The 10,217-nt window shown below is 37.1% G+C and overlaps 1 non-coding gene across 1 annotated transcript; it reads left to right on the top strand.

Annotated features, from left to right (window-relative positions):
• Nucleotides 1-9,484: 9,484 nt before the first annotated feature.
• On the top strand, nt 9,485-9,558 carry TRNAI-AAU (transfer RNA isoleucine (anticodon AAU)). Its single transcript has one exon. It is a non-coding gene; the product is annotated as a tRNA-Ile (tRNA).
• The last annotated feature ends 659 nt before the right edge of the window (nt 9,559-10,217 follow it).

Genomic DNA, 10,217 nt, shown 5'->3' with positions numbered 1-10,217 from the left:
GTTTATCCTTGAACTCATTTCGGTATTGTTGGCAACGACTTCATCTAACCGCAAATTCATTTGACGGTTATTCTCGTTCATTTGTGTCAAAACACGTTGCCATCCAACTTGTTCTTCAATATTTGGTTCCTCATTTGCTTGCTCTTGGGCATTTGCATCAACATTCTCCTCCTCCTCCTCTTCATCAAGTTCCTCATCATGTTCCTCATCATCTTCTTGGGCACCTAATCCTAGAGAACTTGAAGCTTCACCACCCAAAGTAGCAAAAATACGTCTTGTACGATCCTCGTATGATATAAATGCGGGTGGTCCCAATATTTTCAACAAATTGGCTCTTTGAAGTGCCGTGATATCCAAGGAAGGCAAACCAACATGAGGCAAATTTTGATAATCCGCTAATTCACCCCGAGCACCCAAAACAATACCGGTAATTAAATTACACATTGGAACTTGCTTATTACGGGAAGTGGAAGCTCGGACCAAATTAGTAAATATCATTCCAATACTATCAACGATCAAATTCTTAAAAATACAATCCAACACAAACAAGTCACGGATTTGCACCTTTGAACTTTCAACCCGACCAAATAAAGAAAAGGATAAAAATTTGTGAAAGAAAAAGATACAATTATCCTTAATTAATTTACTAGACGTGTTCTTCGGATGAAAAACATCTAAGCCGGTTAAAGAGCGCCAAACCGTGTGTGCATCAAACGTCTTTGGTTTTGAATAAAAATCTTGAGTAGGAAAACCAAACCATCGGCCTATTGCCGCATACCCGACCTCAAAACGAATACCATTATTTCGAAAAGAAATAATACCATGATTCTTGTTATAAGCGAGAGTGACTAAAAACTCTATAATATGCGATTTACTACTAGGAAAACGCATACTAGCGAATTTTGTCCAACCAAGAACGGATAAAAATTCATCAATACGCTTGGTAAAAGAAAATACGTTTACTGTTTCAGTATCGATAAAAGGCATGTCGATGAACTCGATCTTGGTATGAGAAAAGTGGCAAAATTTACGGCCCTCTGCCTCCGTCGCAATATCGAACGGTGCTCCATATTAAACTCGTAATCTATTGGCTTCAGTTGCCTTGGCCTTGTTAGCAACTCTTTTTTCTCTAGGCATTTTTGTGTGATTTTGGTGAAAGAGATAAATGGTAGAGTGAAGATAATGGTGGTGGTTTAGGGAAGAAGAAGATGAATAGGGTAAAGATATATTGGGAAGGTGAGTGAATCTTAGTTTTGGGAAGAGTAAAAGATGATTGATTGGTGTAAATAGAGGTGATGTATATAGGTGTAAGTAATAGGTATTGATTAGGATAGATTAATAGGTATTGAATTTGAGTAGGAATAGGAAAGAACCAAAAAATCAGCCCCATTCCCGTCATATAAGTCGCGTGTCGCGACTGAGATTTTGAAAATCTTATTCGCGACAGCAAGTCTTCCAGGGGAGGTAATTCTCCTAAAACATGGTTCTTTCGCTGTTTCATCTGAGATTTCAGAATCTCAACCGAGATTCCGGAATTGCTGGCTCAAATTTGATATTTTTGACAATATCAACTTTGATTAATTCAACTCCTCTTGTAAGTAAGTAACATTAATGTTAAGTTTAATTCCTGAAAACAAAACTGAAACATTAATTTGAAGGAAAACCAAAGGTTTTGCCTTAATCAAAAGATACATTAATGATGAAAAATGAAAATTTATTAATCATAATGAAGATAAATACAAGGAATACCTTATTACATATATACATAAAAACAAAACACCTATGTACATAAACAACAAACATATTTACACTATGTACAATCAAACAATAGAAATTTAAATAGTATCCCTAGGAACTGGAACACGACGTACATTGGCCCTGTCAATCTTCACTTGTACGAAGATTTGTCTTTCTCTAGGAGAAAGAAATATTGGACCAGAACGAAAAAATCTTTTGACAAGTCCCTCATTTTCCAAAAACTCATAATCAAGAATAGGAAACGGTTCCTTATCAGTCTAAGGAACAGAAAAGGTTCCCTTGGTTCCCAGAATTATTCCACATATGATATTCCTAAATCCGATTTCCCGGTTCTTCGAACGTGAAGCGGCAACTAATCCCTCCATTAAATTCTTTGAGGAATTAACTGTGTTGCCTTGGAAAATATCTCCTAACACATATAAATCTGTATCTTTTACGACACTGCTTCTGACTCTACCAAACAGACTATGACAGAGAAATTTGTGAAGATATAGCATGGAGTTAGAATTTATGGATTGGTTGTATGCAAGACGTGGATTGAATCTCCAAAATCCCGTCAACATTCTCCATATATATCTGTAGAAGTCATATCTCGTCCAGGATGGTGTTGAGTGGTGTCCCGTGGTGGAAAACCAAACCAAGCATGAAGTTCAGGATATCCAAAAGTGAATATCTTACCCTCACAATGAAAACTGAGACGAACACGCCTCTTGTTGACGAAATGAACAGTAGACAGAAATTCTAGAATCCAATTTCCAATAATAGGAAATTTCATCGATGCAAACTTGGTCCATCCTAAGTTTGTCAGATAGTGATTCATGTCATCGCTGATCCCGAGTTCTTCATTCAAGAACTCATCCATATACAGCATTCCGCTAAACTGTGCATATCTAAACCTCAAATATCGTCTTCCCTCATTATGATTGTAGATGGGAAACCATGCTCCGTAGCGTGAAGAGATATCAATGCGCTAGCTACGAGCAGAAGTAGTTTTCTTAGAATTTTTCAAAGAGGTAGTCATGTTTGTGAATAAAATTGTGTCTGTAACCTTTAGAAAGGAAGAAAGAAATTCAGAATTCTGAAAAAGATGAAGTGAAATAAAAGAATTCTGATCTTATAGGTATATATAGGTTACTTAAGTGAAAAATTGTGTCTGTTGAAAATGAAAAGGTGTCAAACTGATACCTTTTGGACAAAACTGACTGAAAATCTCAACTGAGATTTCTGGAATCTCTTACAGTTATTTCGAAGTGTTTAAAATACTGAAAATCTCAACTGAGATTTCTAGAATCTCTACAGAGATTTCTATTTTTTTTTTCAAAAACACTTAATACTTTATGAAATAAATTTCAAAACATGACTAAATTAGATTTTTATTTTACAAAACTTATTTGTACACAAAACTAGAAATAAAAATAGATTATATAAAAATGAAAATAAAAATAAAAATAAATTAAACTAAAAATAAAAATAAAAAATAAAAATTATGAACAAAAATAAGAAAAACGAAAAATTAAAAATATGAAAACTAAATAAATTAATCTTCATAGAATTCGTCCACGAATTCAATTGCTTGAATTGGAGTTCCTTCATAATAAATTTTGCATCGATTACCGTTAACCTTAAATCGATCGCCTTTGGAATTTTCTAACTATAAAGCTCCATAATCAAACGTTTTAGTAACCACATACGGTCCATTCCATCTAGACCTGAGCTTACCTGGAAATAACTTTAATCTGGAATTAAAAAGCAAAACTTTATCCCCAACATTAAAGCTCTTAACTTTAATTCTAGCATCATGCCATTTTTTTAACTTTCTCCTTATAAACCCTTGCATTTTCGTAGGATAAATAGCGTAATTCATCCAACTCGTTTAAATACCAGAATGAGAACTTGTCTTTGAACAATCTTTGAAACTAAACTAATCACTACTGTGTTTATAACTAATCTAAGAACAACTTGTGTACATTAAGTTTGTTTTTACAGAAATGTAATCTAAACTTCTAACTCTTTTCTGAATCAGAACATAATAACAACTCTCTCTAAACTATAATCTCTCTAATTTTTCCAACATTGAATTCTGAAATGAATCACTTATTTATAGTTGATGAATGGTTGTAATTGAAGGATCGTGTCCGTTGATGAAGGGTCGTTTCTATCCACTCGAACAGACGCGTTTTTTGGATTTAAACATGTGAAAGCTGTGCAGAATTCATCGCAACAGGGGCCACAGAAGAAGGCTTGAAAAACTTCGATTTTTTTTGTGACTGGCATTAGCGTGTCGCGACTGAGATTTTGAGAATCTCAGTCGCGACAGGGGAGTTCTCCCCCGTCTCTCGGCTGCTTCTTGTCTCCTTGAGTCAGTCTTCTGATTAATACGTATTTTTGGCCCGTAACTTAGGGTTTTCCCTCGTTTTAGCTCCGTTTTAGCTCCTATTTGGATTTAACCAAATAATTAAGTACCTTGCATCAAAAAGTATATAAAGACGTAAAAGTACTCTAAATGAATATATTTAGCACGATTTCAATGTAAATTTAATGTATTTATATATGATATTTTAGGTATATTTTGGGTTTAACAATCGGTATTGACGGTCGAAGTCGGTTGATTCCACGAGTTGTGATTTTTGGTGTTTTTTTATAAAATATTTACTTTTTGGAAAATTTCAATTTTTAGGAAAAAAATGTTTTTCCCAAAAATTTACTTTCTCTCTCTAAAAAATATTTTTCTAGAAAGAGAGTCTCCCTAAAATTTCTCCCAAAATGCATGGGGATCCGTGCCTTTTATAGACACGGATCCCAAGGTTGGGCGTGCGCCCAACGGGCATTGGGTGGACGCCCATCGCAGGTTGGGCGCGCGCCCGACAGACGTTGGGCGGACGCCCAACCTCTGTTGGGCACGCGCCCAACAGGCATTGGGCGGACACCCAACGTTGGGCGGCACCCAACGATCGTTGGGCACATGCCCGACGCCATTGGGCGCTGGCCCAACGATCATGAGGCGCACGCCCAATGCCATCGGTCGTGCACCCGACACTCGTCGGGCGCCCATCCCACGTCCGTTGGGCGATGCCCAACCTTCGCTAGACGTCGGCCTAAGAAGCGTCGGGCGTGCGTGGAACGTCTGGTGGACGAGAGTTTGACGCGTCAGGCGTCGCGCCCAACATTCGCGGGACGCTCGCCGTTAGCTCCCGGCTAATCGACACACGACCTCCATGGCCTTCTCGTGATTTTTATTTTTAAACTAATGGAATCAACCGCTTTAGCCGTTTATTTGGATTTTCATCACAGGTCCATCGACTCGGTGTCTATAGAGCTCTTTATCCAAATAATCTGATGCACGCTTTTAGAGAAACAATTATTGATGCTGGGCTTGATGAATTAATTCTGTCAGGAGGTCGTTTTACATGGGAGCGTGGTCGCGGAACTGATATGTGGATTCAAGAGAAGCTGGATAGAGGCTTTGGCTCGACAAATTGGTTTGAGAATTTTCCTCTTTATAATTTTACTATTCAAACCGCTGCTTATTCTGATCATACCCCTTTGCTATTGCATACATCACAGAGACAGCAATCTGTTTTCAGGAATAGATTTCATTTTGAGTCGGCTTGGGTGGAAGAAAAAGTTTTTAATGGTATGCTGAGGGCGTGTTGGCAGGCTAATGGGTCTAAAGCTGTGCTTCCAAAGCTTGCGGCGTGTGCTGCGTCGATGGAGCAATGGGGAAGAAAGTTTAAATATCGTTTCACAAATCGAATTGCTCATTTTAAGCATAGGCTCTCACTTTTAAGGGAGAGAACTGATCATCAATCTATTACGGACTACTTATATGCTAAAAGTCAGTTAAATCATTGGTTGGAAGTTGAGGAAGCTTATTGGAAACAAAGAGCCAAAGCGTTTTGGTTGGTTGGGGGTGATGGAAATACCCGATTTTTTCATGCTCAAGTAAATAATCGTCAGCAACAGAACAAAGTGAAAGGCTTGAGAGATTCTGAGGGTATACTTCAAAAAGGAAAGGTTGAAATGGAGCAAATTGCACTGAACTATTTTAGTCAATTGTTTGCTGTATCCAATTATCAGCCTAATGATATTATGTCGGTAATGCCTCGGAATTGTTACGGATGAAGTGAATTGAGAATTAACGGCCCCGTTTGTTATCTCTAAATTTAAAGAGGCTATTTTTCAAATGCGCGCTGACAAATCGCCGGGACCTGATGGTCTATCTCCTGGTTTTTATGAGCAGTACTGGGACTTAATTGGTCCTGAGATTTTCAATGCGTGCAAAGGCTGGCTCGATAGAAATGAATTTCCTGCTGAACTTAATGACACTATTATTGTGTTGATTCCAAAATGTGAGAACCCGAAACTGATGTCTGAGCTCCGTCCGATTGCGCTTTGTAATGTCCTATATAAACTCATTGCTAAGGTACTTGCTAACCGTCTCAAATCTTTTCTGCCTGATATCATCTCTGAATCACAATCTGCTTTTGTTCCGGGTAGATCGTTAGTGGATAATGTGCAAATTGCGTTTGAATCTCTACACTATATGAAAAGAAATACCAGGGGTCAGTTTGGTGAGGTGGCGCTTAAATTGGATATCAGTAAGGCGTATGATTGGGTTGATTGGCAATTTTTGAGAGATGTCATGATTCAAATGGGTTTTCAGGATAAATGGATTAAATGGATAATGATGTGTGTTTCGACGGTGTCTTATCAAGTTGTTAGTAGTGGCATGAACGTCGGACCAATTAAACCTGAACGGGGGCTTAGGCAAGGGGATCCTTTATCACCATACTTATTCATTTTATTTTCTGAAATTCTTTCTCGTTTAATCTTACAGGCTGAACAAGAGGGTGCTTTACACGGGTGTCGTGTTAAGAGGGGTGCCCCGAGTGTGAGGCATTTGCTGTTCGCTGATGATAGTTTCTTATTTTTTAGGGCGAATCTGGATGAGTGTCAGACGATTAGTAATATTCTGGCTCGATATGAGGAAGCTTCCGGGCAGGCTATTAACCATAGCAAATCTAGAATTCATTTCAGCAGTAACGTTTCCAGGGATTTGAGGATTGCTATTTCTGATCATCTACAGGTCCATAATCCGTTGGACACGAGTCGTTATCTGGGATTACCTTCGTTAATTGGTAAATCTAAATCTGCTATTTTTGCATTTCTTCATGATCGGTTGAGAAAACGTCTGAGTAGTTGGAGCTACCGGTGTTTATCTATGGCTGGTAAAGATGTATTACTCAAATCATTATGTCAAACTATTCCTGTATTTTGTATGAGTACTTTTCTGATCCCACGGGCTTTGTGTGAGGAGCTCCAGCACATGATGAATTCGTTCTGGTGGGGGAAAAAGCAAATGGAAGTCAAAATATCCATTGGGCTAGTTGAAGCGATTGAGTAAGCAGAAGAAGAATGGTAGTCTTGGGTATAGAGAATTACATGAATATAATCTGTCTCTATTGGGAAAACAAGGCTGGAAGTTTATTCAGAATCCACACAGATTGGTAAGTCGTATTTTCAAAGCTAAGTATTTTGCTAATGATACTTTCCTTTCCTCTGAATTGGGCAATAACCCCAGCTATGTTTGGAGGAGTGTGTGGAGTTCAAAGTCAGTCTTGAATGTTGGTTTAAGATGGTCTATCGGTTCAGATAGGTAGGTTAGTTTTTGGAGTGATCCTTGGGTTCTTGGTAATCAAAATTTTAAAATTCAGTCTTTGTGTCCAATGGGTGCTGAAGACCTTAAGGTGGAGGATTTGTTTATCGATGGAACTCGTATTTGGGATAGGGGTAAGATTGTGAGTTTATTGACCCCAAGTGAAGCTGCTGAAATCTTGAACCTAATTGTACCTTTTTCTACTCGCAGTGACCAATTGATTTGGCATTGGACTAAAGATGGTATTTACTCCGCGAAATCTGGTTATAGAGCTATTGAGGTTCATAATGAAACAATGAATCATCAGGATGGTTGGGATGCTGTTTAGAGGTTAAAAATTCCTCCTCGGGTTCGTATGTTTTTATGGAAAGTGTGTTCCAACCTTTTGTCGACTCGGTGGCGTTTATCTTGTCGACATGTTCCGATTGCGTCATCCTGTATTTATTGCCCGTCAGAAATTGAGTATGATTTTCATCTATTCTTAGGTTGTTCGGATGCAATTCGATGTTGGGAGGCAGCGGAGGTTATTGTACCGGTATGTGGGAACGAAGCTTTTAGTGATTGGTTTCTCAATTTCTGTTCTACGGCATCTGAGGTACAAATTCGTAAGATTGTTCTTGTAGTATGGTGTATTTGGAAAAAACGGAACATGTTGATTTGGAATCAAAAAGAGGAAATTTGGGCTGTGTTAATCAGAAGAGTGAAGGGCTGGTTTGCGGACTGGTTGAAAGCGCAGAGTGCGAGACCTTTGTCGTCTTCGTCGCACAGCAGTGAGTCGAGGGGAGGTCAAACGATCTGGAGTCCACCATATGTAGGTACCTGGAAATGTAATTTGGATGCTGCCATCTTCATGGATGTTAATAAATGTGGTTTTGGAGCTGTATTGAGGGGCTCTGATGGGGGATTCATGGCATTATATAGTTCTCATTGTGAGGGGAGAGCGGAACCGAAATTTGTTGAAGCTCTAGCTTTACGTCAATGTCTTCAATGGATTAACTCGATGCGGTACCAGCAGGTTTGTTTTGAAACTGATGCCAAATCTGTTGCGGATAGTATTCATTCAAATCGTGTTGATTTATCTGAGTATGGTCAGATAATACTTGACTGTAAGATCATTTTACAATCTAGGCCTGATTTTTCTGTGTCATTTGTACCGAGGTTAGCGAATAGGGTTGCGCACAATATTGCTCGCAACGCTTGTTCTTATGCTAGCTCTTATGTGTCTTTCTTACTCCCTAGTTGGTTAGAGGAGTGCATTTGTACTGATTCTTTATCCTTTGATTCTTAATTGATGATTCCTTTATTCAAAAAAAAAAAATTGTAAAATTACTCCTAACTGTAAACGTTAATTTTAGACATTAAATGTAAAATTACTCCTAACTGTAAACGTTAGACATATTTTTGTACATTTTTCCTATTTAATGTTATTAATGCACTTATGGTAAGAAAAAAAAACTAAATTTCAGCTTATTGATAGTAAGGGATGATTCATATTAATGTAAATAATTCTAATTAAGGGTATAATATTTTAAAAAAATAATGTTTACATAAAAAGTAGAATTTTAGGCGAGAAAATATAAGTCATTTTCTTAATTTTAATAAAAAAATATTAAAGCACGTATAATAAAAACCAGATAGAGCAATACTTATCATGAATTATGTAAATCACATAAAAGTTTGGTAAAAAGGATTCCCAAACTTTTGATTTTTAATTTTGGCAAAAAAAAAAAAAATATAGAATTAAACTCTTGAACTTTATCTTTTTAAAGGATCAAGCTCCTGATCAATATTATACTAACTATATGGTTTAATTGATGTGCATAACAAGATATGCTAGTTGTTTTAATGTTGTGGATATCAAACCGAGTCGTCTAAATTAGAGATATCGAGATGAGATTCTATGTATGAAATAAACTTTAATGCGTCTATTTAGTAGTTGATAAAAACTGCATTCCAAAAATTACCGTGTATTCCTAGCATTTTATTATTTGGATTCTTCATTGCATTCCAAAAATTACTGAGATAAATAAGAAGCTATTAGTAAATACTAATCAGTTTGAAAAACATTTAGGCCTATTAGCTCAGTTGGTTAGAGCGTCGTGCTAATAACACGAAGGTCGCAGGTTTGAAACCTGCATAGGCCAATTGTTTTTTGTAATTTTGATATAAAATTCCACTAGAAAAGAAGTCAGTTGGATGGTTCGGTTCGGTTCAGTTTTAAAAACAACAAATAAAAATTACTATATTTCCTAATTAAATTTATTTCAACAAAAAAAAAAATTGAAATACTTCCAATATATATATATATATATATATATATATATATATATATATATATATATATATATATATATTAGCTTATCATAACAACCATATATAATTTAACGGTCATACTTGAATGAGATCAGTAACCGCCATTAATGAGGCATTAATGGAGACTCTCTAGTTTCCAGGAGTTACAACTATATGACTATAAATAGCTTGCATTCCAAGCTATTAAGGTACACACATTCTCACCTTAAACCCTCTTTTGTCAATACAGTTTATTCATTATTCCAATACTGACTTTGGCATCGGAGCTTCCCCCCGTCGAACCCAACGGCGCCCCCCGCAGGAAGGAATCCAGTCAGAAGTTCATCACCAATTACCAATTAGTGCGGTGAAGGTGGAAGTCCTAATAAAAAAAGGACTTAGTTCACGATTTAAACATGGCAAGTGGGGGGTCCAACCCCTCAACATGAAGTACAATACCACCCATACCACCATCAATCAATCCTACTACAAACGTTGGCCGAGTTGATCC

The sequence above is a fragment of the Euphorbia lathyris genome, chromosome 10, assembly GCF_963576675.1.
Source record: "Euphorbia lathyris chromosome 10, ddEupLath1.1, whole genome shotgun sequence".
In the NCBI taxonomy this organism is placed as follows: Eukaryota; Viridiplantae; Streptophyta; class Magnoliopsida; order Malpighiales; family Euphorbiaceae; genus Euphorbia; species Euphorbia lathyris.
This window is presented reverse-complemented; position numbering and strand designations above follow the sequence as displayed.